The 13,870-nt window shown below is 31.1% G+C and overlaps 2 non-coding genes across 2 annotated transcripts; both read right to left on the minus strand.

Moving 5' to 3' along the window:
* Positions 1 to 6,609: 6,609 nt before the first annotated feature.
* TRNAP-UGG (transfer RNA proline (anticodon UGG)) lies at positions 6,610 to 6,681 on the minus strand. Its single transcript has one exon. It is a non-coding gene; the product is annotated as a tRNA-Pro (tRNA).
* A 3,811-nt stretch (positions 6,682 to 10,492) lies between these two features.
* Positions 10,493 to 10,564, minus strand: TRNAP-AGG (transfer RNA proline (anticodon AGG)). Its single transcript has one exon. It is a non-coding gene; the product is annotated as a tRNA-Pro (tRNA).
* Between the last annotated feature and the right edge of the window lie 3,306 nt (positions 10,565 to 13,870).

Here is a 13,870-nt window from a genome sequence, read left to right on the forward strand (position 1 = left end):
TCACCAACCTAAATTAACTTAAGGTCTTAAAGTTACGGAAAGTAAAATGAATGTATTTTATTGAAACAAAACATTAACATTAAAAAATACGCTCGTCTGAACGTCGTATCGGCCAGCAATTCATTTCCGCCTTCTCCGGAACTATAAAAGCGCAAAGACAAGCTATATAGCTATCTGTATTTGTTATTTCCTTATAAAAATAATTACGATTTTTTATATAGCGTTATTCATTTATATATTTATCGTTGAAATTTGTACGAAACAATATATTTCGCAAACGTACGCCCTGGCCACTGAGTATTTAATGAAATAAAACTACGTTTGTAATATTCATATACGTATACTTTTAATAAAATTATAAAAGACGCATTCACGATATTTAAATTGTCGAAGTACATATTAATCTTTTCTTATAAAACTAAAGATTTTTAACTAATACCTAATAGACTATGAAGTTTTAGCAAAAAGAGAATACTGTAAAATATTTAAAAAAAAATTCTACTATCTTTCACGCACCATCATAAACGAAGTGGAAATAACGTACTTAATGCTATAATCTATCACACGCTGATGAGATACAAAAAGAATAGTTTTAATTTTGAAATTTTGTTGGTTTTTATGAAAAGCAATAGTTGAAAAATTTATGATACACAATCACCACAAAGAACAGATTTGTTTACTAACCAAGAAAATAAATATAAAATAGCATTTTACGAATTATTTAAATTCGTTTAAGCACCAACTAGTTGATTCTATGTTTACTCACGGTTTAATTACGGCAAATCGCGTACAAACCTCTGAATCAAATGAGATTGCGGCAAACTTAAATGCGCAGGAAATGAGGCAAATATTATTAATGGTGGAAGGTCTCACTGGAAAAGGGCCTCTTTTGCAAAAGCATTCTACTTGGGTATCACGTCGCTTATTTGCCGTCAAACAATAGGACACAAACATTACTGTTTACCTGTTCAAAGGGCGCTGTAGCTAGTTAAATCACTAAGCTAATGGTACGTACGTAGCGTCTCAAGATAACGAGTGAGACGCGGTAATTTTGTGAATCTAAACCTACTGTGTTATATATCACCATCATCATCATTTTCATAAGACATCCACTGCTGGATGTAGGTCTCCCTCGTATATTTGGCATGCATTCAACTTCTTTCATCGATCACCTATCCATCTTGTGGGTAGATGGCGCTGCTAGTCGGCCAAGGGTTCCCATTCCAGAATTCAAACCTCAGGGGCCTTTTTTCTTCACCATCACTCCCATTTCAACCTCATAACGCGCTGGGCAATGGCAATTATGCTCGTGTAATCGATTAAATCGCTCTTATCTCATCGTCCCGAATCGTCTATTCACGGCTCTTGAGCGACTGCGAGCTTGTCAATAAGACTCAGAGTGAGCCACCACGCCTCTGCATCGCAAGTAAATGATCATGATGACAATACGATAACAGCAACCAATTGGATAGGCCCTTTCAAGCACTCTCGATATAGAATGCTAAACTTGTATTGATTTTTGATTTCAATTACAACGTGAAACATCTAAATTTCTATGTTTCTCTTTATGAAAAAAAAATACATTTACTGTTGTAGCCTGTAAACAGATAATTTTTAGAAATCCTATGCTATACAAAATCATTATCTAATTACATTTTTAAAATGTCCAGTAATAAATTAGTAATCTACGGGCGATACAAACAAACGTCGTTCTATGAATAGCCTCTCATCCGGTAAAGTTGCGTTGCAGCTTGGAACGGAAATCTAAAGCTGCCATTAGTGCTGCGGAATAACAGGAAAAATTGTCTTTTTTTTCTGCAGTAAAAGTCTCTCAAACAGTTTTCATTGACACTTTCGAATGAGCTATAAACATGAAAAGTTAAAGCATTTTTTGTGTATTATATTGCATTAAAAGATTTTAATGAAAATACGTCCATTTACGAACTTAATAGTTAAATTTATTTATGTAACTATTAATTGTTTACTTTTTCATCCTCATCATCGCTTCAGCGGTGGAACCTATATTGATGAACATAGGCCTCCAGTATGGACTTGGAGGGCCTGTTGGAAACGGCGTATATCCAGTCTTCCGACGACCTTATTAAAGTCGCCTGTCCACTTTGTGGATGGACGTCCTTCATTGCTCCTGCCAATCTGTAGTTTCTCCTTCAGAACTTTAAGGCTCCTGCGGACAACTATTCTATGAGGTGTATGACCATGTCTGTTACTTTCTTTCGTCTACGGATCTCCTCGTTTTACATTTTACTAATTTAAATTTATCGGTGCCGTAAGCAATGTAATTACTAAAATAATAAAGGGTACGAATTTGTGTTTTAAAATCTATATAACACGTATTTGTTATAATAAGGATATAACACATAATTTGGCAAACTTTGCTCTCATTTCATCAAATTATTATCAAGGCAATTTTGAAAATTAAGTGTGGTCAATATTTTTTGCCTTCTTTAGACGAACATACATATGTTTTATCTCGTAGTATGCTATAAAACCTGTTCCAATAATATGTAATAAATTTGTTCCGTATGTAAATAACTGTAAGTGTTTATGTCAGTCTAAATATATTTGTCTAATAATTTAATTTTAAACTTCTTATCTTTTGTTTTCGTAATTTTACATAAATAAAAAACTTCACTTGCCCTTAATAATTAAGAGTAGAAGTATAATTCATTGTGTTATGTAAATATCTATTTATTAGAAGTAGTAGGCAGTCTGACTAAGATCACACAAAATACGGCAGGGTAAATTACTATTTACGACAAAGGTCTATGAAAGTATGTGACTATTCCGGTCGAGTGATCCCGTGAATATTGTGTAATTAGGGATATATTTTATTTATTACAAAGACAATATTTGTAATAAGGTTTCGTTGTTTTTTGTTACTAGATTTACGTTTTATTAACCAAGAACTTCAGCAAATATTGTTTATTTTAGACAGCTATCAAAATAAGTAATATTTATTACCCGGAATACCAAAATTTCCCCAACCTAAATGATAAACGGAAAACGTCTAGACCAATTCAATTTCTTTTATATACTCATGTAGAAAATTGTCATGGAAAAATTTAGAAGAATTATTTGGAACAGCAGAAACTAAACTTTTTTCCCATTCCAAAACACAGAATGAATTAAAACAACTGTGTCTAGATAACTTTAATTGACATTAAATAATACGATGTTATGGTGTAATCAAACAAGTTACATCAAACATAAAGCATTATATGAAAAATGTTGAAAAAACAGAAAACTTTTTTAAAAAAATAACGTTGTTTAGTAATAAGACATTCTGTAGATAAATAAAGTGGTCACTTTGAAATATTTTTCGATATTTATTTTTAATTGAACTACAGCCATCCCCGTGAATTTTTTTTTCGAAATCGAATCAGGAATAAGAAGATCTGTAGACGAAAGAAAGCAACCAACGTAGCCTATTAAATAAACAAGTTGAAGTGACATTAGGTGTGCCTAATAGCGGGCATAAAGACTGACCGGCCTGAGCAACGTATGTAGAATAGTAGCACAAAATGGATAGACGACTTTGTTGGTTGGACGCAGGTCCTACCACAGAAATAATTATAATATTGAATCCCCTTTATTGCTTATGACAGTACACAGTCCGCCCAGACCAGCCATTTGTAAAATTTTTATTAGAGTGTCTTTACTAAATTTCTTTAAAATGTAAAACATAAATAATGTTGTTATGGAGGTTTCTCACTACATGACATTTAGGTAGTTATTATTGCAGTTTTTTTTCTATTGCATAGCGGAAATCATTGATTTGTTATGATGTTACGCAAAACACCGTTACTACTTTGATAAGCGTTTCTCAGGTTTCATGATGATAACCATGAAACGATAAAATTTAATATCGCATTATAACGCCGTAACTATAATATATACACGAACACAGACATAATAAAACATATGGTAGAGCTCACATTGGAAGCTATATTCAATCGCATATTAACCCGCGAGCCCAGACTGCACACTTTGTGCGAAGAGAGCGCAATTGTCTTGTTGGTCATGCGAATCGCCTTTAAGAAAGTCGCCGCAACATATACTAACACTGCATTGACAACATGCCGCGTGGCTGTTAGAACTATCTTCTTTATCTGATATTTTTCCCGCGCGTGAATAAATAGCGAAATAATTTTGTCGATACAAGCTTTTTGTAACAGTAAGGACAGCCAAGCTGGGTACTTTACGCAAACGTGTTTCATTTCATTTAGGTTAGAGAACTTTTTTGTATTCCTATAGAAGATTCATAATGTTTTTCGACTTAAAGCATATTCAGTTGTGTTCAGAGACGTTCTTGAAGGCAAGTTAAACAACACACAAGACAGTTGTTCTCTCTTCCATCAAAGCATGTCGTTTGCCGGGAGACGCAGAGTAACAATTGTGCGATTGTAACTTCTAGTGTGGCGATTGCATCATCGTGAGAAGCATCATCGTCTTCTTTCATCACTTTATAGTTCCTTAAAGGAAATTCTAATTTTGTTGCAATATATTTTAATTAATTTAACATATCCCAGGTTTTCTTTAAAATCCAGAAGTCATACGTTGCTTGTAACTTTTTAATTAGAATCACAATACCTCATTTCTCTGGGTCAATTTCTTCTGAATAATAACTCTAAAATTTTCAAAAAAATATCGTTTCACTTGGATATCGTTTTGTATTTCTGTAGGCATTTCTGTGACATATACAATATACGATACGAGCTGTGGTAACTCAGCGGTAGGGACTAAGACTTCGACTAACGATTGTAGTTTGCTGGTTTTATATTCCCGGGATAAAATCTTACATAATTCACACTTGTATTAATTATTTAGGATTACTGCTCACAAACAAGTTTTTAGAAGATTAGCAGCATCGTTCCTAGCCTACCGTAATACCAAACGAGGTTATTATAATATATCCCATATAGAAATATATTTTTGGGAGAGCCGTAAGCCTCGGAGTGGGCATCTATAGGCTGAAACGACGAATATATGATACACTCTATCCAAAAACCAATGGTTTCTAAAGTGTTAATATAGTGAGAAAAAGCGTGTTCGAAATTTGGATTACTACATATTAGAATTAATTATTATCTAATGGTGTTAAAGTTTTAAGACGTTTTGCTGATAAATTTACTCCTTTAATGCTTTTACACCTATAACTAATCATCCTGTAGATATCCATAAGTTTGAAACGGTATTTAATTAAATTGTTAAATATTTAATAATAAAAATCGTATAATAGGCAAGTAGAAGGTTAGTTCGTATACAATAAATTTTAAAAAAGGAAATTTAATTTATAGATAATGAAAACGGATTTCTATCAGTAGCCGTTTCTATAAATAATGCAAGTTGGCCGGACACAATTCGAAGGGGCTTTTGGAAATCATTAACCAGCTTTATTTTGGACGTTGACGGATTGTTGTGGGCCGCGAACGCGTGTACGAATTTCCTGCTGTCCATTGTGAGATAAACTGATTAATCATATACCTATCAAAATGTAGTAACATTTGTTTTCTTTTGGTGAAAGCGAAAAACAATTTAAATCAAAAAACTTTGACACCATATAGACTTTGTAATTCGTAAAGTAATATGAATTTAAATAGGTATCAACGTTACCATGGATAAAGTGCAAGTGTATGACATTAACATCTCATTTAATTGTATCGAAAATTCACGCAGATAGTTTTCACCTAAAACATAAATATTTATAGGTTGTTAAATCGAAACAATAACTATTTCGAAAATTTCTTTATCGCTTGAAACAAAATTCAAGATAAAATACTACTTCCCTTAGTGCGATACCCTGTATGTTTTTATTTCACACAGTGAAAGGAATAGAGGAGAAGAGGCGATTCATAACCTCAATGTACTTTAGATGGCTTTCTAGTTTATGTTAATATCAATATGTTTTCATTTGAAAAACAATATTTGAACCGGCGTCAAGGTCTTAACATTCTGGAGAGGAGACCATGCGCCGACCAGTGCAGCGATGTCCACCAATGGGGAATTATGGGGAAGGCCAATACCCAGCTGTGGACGTTCTGTGGCTCAAATGATAATGATGATGATGAAATAGTATTTAAAAAAAGACTAGTGACTAAACTTTATTGAAACGATAACTGGATATCGCAAAAAAATATTTGTGCGTAATGAACTTCCGTTATAACGAGGTCATGAGTTTATTGACCCTTATCCATATCTGCCGCAGTTATGTTACAAGTGAGATGTCTTCAACGCGCAGTGCAACGTGCCACGTCGCATTACGTTGTAGCCGTCACAATGAGCGTCACTCAGATTAGCGGTAATATATATGACGAGCAGTCGAGCCCACTAACTGCGCTGCTTTTGAATTATTCGATTCTCCTCGCTTTAAATTATATAAACCATTAATCATTAGGAAAACTTGTCTAAAAATTCGTTTTTCATCATATAAACAAAACTGTTATAGTCATAAAAATAGCAAAAAAGATTACTTAAATACTATTTAATAAGAGTCGAGCAAAAGAATTATTATATTTAAATAAATGTACAAGTCTTTTTAAAGACTGCTTAATACTTTAAAATTTTTTAATGAATATCAAAAAAGTGATTGGGCTCGTCCGGGATTTGAACCCGGGACCTCTCGCACCCAAAGCGAGAATCATACCCCTAGACCAACGAGCCGATTGACGTTAGAGTATAAAATTACCAACATATTATACACCATTCAAAAATCAGTTTTATGTAATAGAAAGAAAATTTTCATCATCTCTTAGAAACTTAAATACATTAATTTTATTATAATATTACAAAATTATTAAAAAAAAATTAATGTTGAATAATTATCGCAAATATCGATATGATTGAAATTATGACGATTGTCTTTTATTTAACAAGCATTTTTATTATAACATTATAATACTTTTTATATAAAGAAACTGCTTTATATTAGGTCCATTTTAAAGGACTGCAGTGCTTGGGCATTAGCTGTCGACTGTGGCACATCGCTGTCGACTATTATTGGACAATATTACGTTCTCGAATTTAATTAAATTTCACATAGCGTTCCACAGTTTCGTGTACAAACCTTTCTAGGAGACATAATCATATGTTTGAAACTTTGCAGTTATATGCATAAATAAGACATAACTGGACCTAATCTTGTACACAACACCCAGTATGAAATTTCAATATCCGTTTTGAAGCGTAGTTGGTACGTTCGTACGGTTTTGAAACTAGAAACCATAAACTTCGTATTCATCTAACTCAAGTTTCATATTATTCAATAATATGCTTTAATATACTCTTTATATGTATAATTTTTTTAAGTTTGTATGATTTTTAAATCAATGTTTTTTGTCAATAACGTATGTTGATTGCCAGTTTGTATTTACAACTTCATGAGGTTAAAAAGGCGTCTAGCTCTATTTATAACTTAGCTTGAGGTCTGCCTCGTAAAACTAAGCTCCGGCCGTTACATTAAGTATAGTTCTACCATATCTAAGGTCTGCGTGCATCGAGACGAAGAGTGAGAGGTTATATCGACTACTCTCGCGGCAACTATGTTCTTCACAGTCATACCTAAAGCGCACTACAGCGGTTTCGGTAATACTAAAATGAAAATAAGTATAAATATCAAAGTAAACAAATAAAATTGAACTCATACGTTTACTTCGTTTTACGTTTACATATTACTAAAACTTCACTTTTTGTGTCCCATAAATCAACGTCAAGCCGAGAACCGATCATAAGACAAGTTGTATTGTAACTACAAAACAATCATTCATCTATACTTATCAAAATCAATCCTTGGTTTCCTTGGTCGCTAATTCAGTTTAGAACATTTTTATTCATTCTAGAAGGTTCTGATGTGAAAAAATTATATTTTCAATGCGGCTTGCATTTGCAAAATGAATTAATGTCAAGAACAGTCCTGTAATGTTTGCGGCATTAATTTTAAAAAAACAAAAAAGCCTATATTATTAATAGGCGCTACAAAAACACAGTTTCTAATTTTTATCAAATAATTGTTGCTTCTACGGTTAGAATTGCTTATTCTTAGCTAATAAGGAGAACGTCAAAAGAGCTATGTTCCTTCAAAATTATCAATATCAACATCATCATCAAATACTCTATCAATACCAATCATATCGATATCAATCAAAACTATCGAAATATCAAATCAGCCCCAGTATTAACAATTGTCTGTTGTTTACAGAATTATTACTAAAGGTAACATAAAAATGTAAAATGATACGAGAAAGTAAATGAAATAAATTTGCAGTATTTTACTTTTGTTTATGGGAATTGTTTAAAAGTATGAGATAAATACTGAAGTTGATTTATGGGAATCCGTATATTTGTTGCGTTACAATTTTGTGTTCGCTGTAACAGTTAATAAAACAGGACCATAAATTCAAAGTGATCATTATACATCACTGTACACCCGTTTACTTCTAAACGATATGTTACATTAATGTAACAACTTGTTCGCTACGGTACTTATTCGAAGCAATCGATGCCATTACCAACAAAGAATCTCCGATATCTAGCACAGCATCAGAACTACATAACTGCAATCAAAGTTAATGCGTGTTAAAACGACTGTACTAGTTATTGTGGAAATTTAAATGCACTCGATGTAGCAAAATTTATCGTAATGAGATTTTACTATCTTAATATATCTTTGATATATACGCTTTATTCAAAAATTACAGTTACATATTATTATAGTCAAACAAGTATTTTGTTTGACTATATTAATAATAATTAATATATATATTATAATAATTAATATAATTCTAAAAATAGAACTTACTTCACGGTTTCAATAAAAATCTACTTAATTATAATACTGTGATGAAAATATAAGGTTAATATGTTCATATAATGTTCATAATTCTTCTGTTATAACCAGTTCTACAAGTCTAGAAAAAAAATAACATGCCTTCCTGACGCCCGGGTATTTCAAATTCCAATTTCACTTTAATAGTATATCAAATTCAATTTAATAGTATATATAATATATTAAAAAATGAAATATTACTATTACTAAGTAATATTTAATTTTTAATATAAAAGAGTTTACTATCATTATATTATTACCCAAACATTTAACTTCAATAGAAAACTATCGGTCAAAATTAAAACATTTATTAATTCAAAACCCTAAAAGCCTCCTTAAGATACTTGACATATATTGTAAAATTACTAAATTAGCATTAAATTTTCATAAAAATGCAAATTGACGATCCTCGGAGCGGGTATCTATCGACAAACACGTTGATGATTCTTAAAAATACCCATAAAATAACTATCTCCGCTTTACTTGTCAAATAATTAATTTCATTTTAAAACTACGGTTCAAAATTGTAATATTTTATTTTAAATTATTCCAAAACACTCACTAAATAGTTTAATGAATAGTTAATTTTAATTAAAATTACGATCCAATACTGTAACACCCTAAAATAACTCCAAATAAATTCTTTATTATTTAACTTTGTTACAATGTACAATTACAACAAAAAAAAAATTATTTACAAAAAATACAGAAAAAGTTATACGAATACATATTTTTACATTGCATTATTAAGCTGTTAAGATTTCTGAAACGAAGCTTGTTTTAAATAGGTTGTGAGGTTACGTTGTCAGCGAAATAGGCCTTTTGTTTCTTGTTTTTCTGAGGTAAAAGCTAGAGCAACGCTCGACGCTGCACCGGAACTACGACGGCGCCGGAGATTAGTTGCAGACTGCTTAGTCGCATCGTATTTAATGTTTTTTGTTTATTCTGATATTACTCGTAATAACAATATTTAAAATTAATGACAGACTTTCTAACAGCTAAACAATATTATACACGTAAACAACAATATAAGTACAATTCAAATTAGATAAAATAGAGTAGGCATGTAAAATAAGGCAGGTAAGTGAAGTGCTTATGAACTTGCCCTCCATACTCAAAATTAAAAATGTTCTATTGCATCAGATGTTGCATATGAAAATATTATATAACGATTCATAAAAATTAATAAGCACATAATCTAATTTTAAAATGATGGAAAATAGAAAAATAATTCTTTTTCTTAATAAATGTTATTGAATTCACTTAATTTTTATTACTGTTCTAAATTCCAAAAATGAATGAGGCATTTAAGAGCTTAAATTTTTTAGAAGAACTAACGTTGAAACTAGAATTATTTTACCGGATAATTATTTCTTTTTTTACTTAATTAATTAATTTTATTTTTGTTTAATTTTGTTTTAATAAGACGTACTATCTTTGGACGTATCACCTCTAATATTTAATGATTGTGTTTACAGATACAATATTGCGCTGGATACAGTAACACAAAACTATATGTATTTGCATAACATGAACAATCTATCCCTTAAATAAATGCAAGTTGTGTTATAAAAAGCTCAGTTGGACTACTAATTAAATAATACCTCCAGTTATCAAATAATAGGAACTAATGTATCTAAAAAAAGTTTTGGGCTCGTCCGGGATTTGAACCCGGGACCTCTCGCACCCTAAGCGAAAATCATACCCCTAGACCAACGAGCCGCTTGAAAGAATTATAAATTTTGAATACAAATCAATATTATTATTATACATATAATATACAATAAGCATATTGTTATATACTTAGTCATATTTTTAATCAACAGGTGTCTTCGAAGTGAAGTGGCTTATCAAACATATGTAAATGAAAGAATGCCAAAGTAAAAGTATAAATTTCATAAGATAAAGCTACCGCAAGCTATCCACTCAATACTGGACTACAAGATGTTATCAAGGTTCCTCTGTTACGACTGAATTTATTTTTATCTTTACTATTGGAAAAATATTCTCTGATAATAAATGGCTTTAAAAATAACGTCTTATTCAATACTCTCACGATCTTCGTTCCTACAACGCAGCAATATTCCGCTAGTATAAATCTCTTGGTACGAAGGACAAAGTTTGTGACAGTAACGAGTTAATGAGACGTTCAATCATATCTTTAGGTAACTTTATGTTTCCAAAGTAATCATAATTTTAACAATAGAAGTCACTCGCTGTTTTATTTAAATTATAGTAAATGCCTGTATTGCTATTAAAAACGTATGAATTCTTCTATAGATTCCTTAAAAAAAAAACTAGTCAATCAATATTCAAATAATACATTATTTTAGTAATAGTGGAATAACGAATTGATTTTAACATGCATCGTGTTGAAATCAACTGATAACCTAATCCAGCTGCTATGAAAATGTCGAAGAACGACTATAGATTATTTAAAATTTATGACTTTATTTCAAATGATATTAATAGTCATTTGTACAAACTAGCGGTACTTATTCGCTAAACGAGTCATAGAGAAGGCTATGCAGAGGGATTTTTCTAAAAAATCTAATCAGAAACGTGGAGGTCCGTAGGTGAAAAAAAATACCCGACACAGGCGAGGAGGGCTATAACCGAGATTTGTCTTCGTTATGGAATCACGAATGTGAAAAACTGTAGATACAAAAAAGAAGCCCCTTAGCTTATAGCTTATAGCTATCTCCGCGAACTGGCAAATTGAACTGACAGTGGACAGGCCACATAACGTGAAACACATAACTGTGAGGGCATTAAAGTTCTGGAATAGAGACCATGGATCCACCCACCTCAAAGCGTTCAGATTAAACCGCTTCCAACTGATTTTATTATATATATATATATATATATATATATATATATATATATATATATATATGTATATATATATATATGTATATATATATACATATATATACATATATATGCGTCTGTGTGTGTGTGGGAGGCCTATGGTAGGAAGAGAACATTGTACGGCTGAAATGTTGATAATGATAAACTCCCACAAATTTCCCACAAACTCGCACGAATTCTGTCCGAGAAAGCAAGTTTTCTAATGTATTTATTAAAAAAATTAACATGAACAGCAAATAAAATTTAGATAGATATCACGGCGTCTATTCCCAATACAAAAATAAACAGCAAATATTCTAAAGACTAAATCCCCTAAACTAACTGCATCTACAGACGTTATTATATTCCTTTATAACAAACACAGTCATATGCTTAAACGTCAACTTTTGTCATAATTACATAAAACTTTATTTTGTTTATATTACTTTTTGGCTACTTGCATGCATATTATTTTCAGCAACGAGGTCATTATGTCCTCAAACTTAATTAAACTTTCCGTAGAATGTCCTATCGTCTACACCCAGCTATTTTACATGCTGTATCCTAAATTTCAGTCATTTGGTTAAAATTTTAAAAACGTACAAGAAATTAGAGCAAATTGGATTGAGTTTTTCTTATTAATTAACAAATCCTTATCAAAGACAATAAATACATCTTGAAGATGTATGACATAGGTAGAAAAAAAATAATTCTGGAACAAAAAAGTTAAAAAAGGCAGTGAAATATTAAAATAATACAATCTTCATTTGACAAAGGAATTATTCACAGTTTGCCATATTAAATATGAATAAATAAAACTACACGATTTAATACAGGCTGAATACAAGTGTGCTTGTGTTAAAAATTGTTGCATACGAACCGATCAACGAAACGGATATTACAATTTTACATTGGACATGTGTGGGAAATTTGAATACAGTGAAACGAAGAATTTATGGCCCATTGCCTGAATCGGTTACCGTTTGTAATTCACAAGGAGTTTGAATTTAATTTTCCTTCGCACATTTCGTTTACTGTTTACAAATACATAAATTATAGGGCAATACACGGACTCGGAATGTTTTTATTTATTTTTTCCTAACGAGTACACTATTAAAAAAATATTATAGTGACTGCCCCGACGCCGTCAAGTCTCTGACAATTGGACATTTCAAGAAATTTATTATAATTTTTGCTAGCATTGTACATTAAAACCAAAAATATTTTTTTGTGTGAAGAGAACGTGACACTTGGCTATTTTGTGGAACCTTGCGTCAGCTTAGCTCAGACGACTTTAATTAGGTAATAATCACGTCTCCGATACTGCTCGCTAGTCTATCGCTGAATGCTTGTCGGATTTTTGGTGTATATATTTGGAGTAGATGTGATATAATTTAATTCATGCAAAATGCCTCAAAGCAATTAAAACGACATGATACGATCATAAGTAGAAGAAAAGTTTTTATATTTTCCCTTAAATAAATTATTATATTTACCGGTATAAATTAAGTAGAAAATATATTTCATATGTGTACATTTTACACTCGTGGAAAGAATTTGATAAAATGGTAAAACTCTATTCCGCTTAGTATTATATATTCATAATAACATTAATTTAAAAATAAGAATATTTTTATTTTATTGCAATTCCCAGTATGTTAGCATTAGTTGATGATTATTAATATTTAGTTTTTTTATATAAAATAATATGTGGTATATAATATTATACATATTGTTCAGATAGAGCACTGAGGTTGGCTGAAATAAACGGGTTGGTTCAGTATCTGACAAATACCTTATACTTGAAACGATCTTCACCAAGTCACTTGGCTTCTATTTTTATAGATATATAAATACCAGGTTACATAATCACCTCTTACATATCGTAAACAATCCATATCGGTCACAGTTGATCCAAGACGTGCAGCAGACTTTTATTATAAGTGATTTGTAATATGTGTATACATCTATTTCTAAGAAGAATTCCCGCTCTATTTTCCCTTAATAAGCAAGTATAATACAAAGACTGTATTCAAAGAAATCGTTGTTTACGATAAGAAGGCCATTTGTATTATTTTTATTTTTTTGAAATTGAAATTCCAGTAAACGTTTACATTAACTTTAGAACCGTCGATTATTTTAATATTATAAGTAGCAATCTCCTATCACCCTTCCCAG

This window comes from Battus philenor, unplaced genomic scaffold (genome assembly GCF_028537555.1).
Source record: "Battus philenor isolate CCGP_79_NKW_IND1 unplaced genomic scaffold, ilBatPhil1.0.hap1 SCAF_13, whole genome shotgun sequence".
Classification (NCBI taxonomy): Eukaryota; Metazoa; Arthropoda; class Insecta; order Lepidoptera; family Papilionidae; genus Battus; species Battus philenor.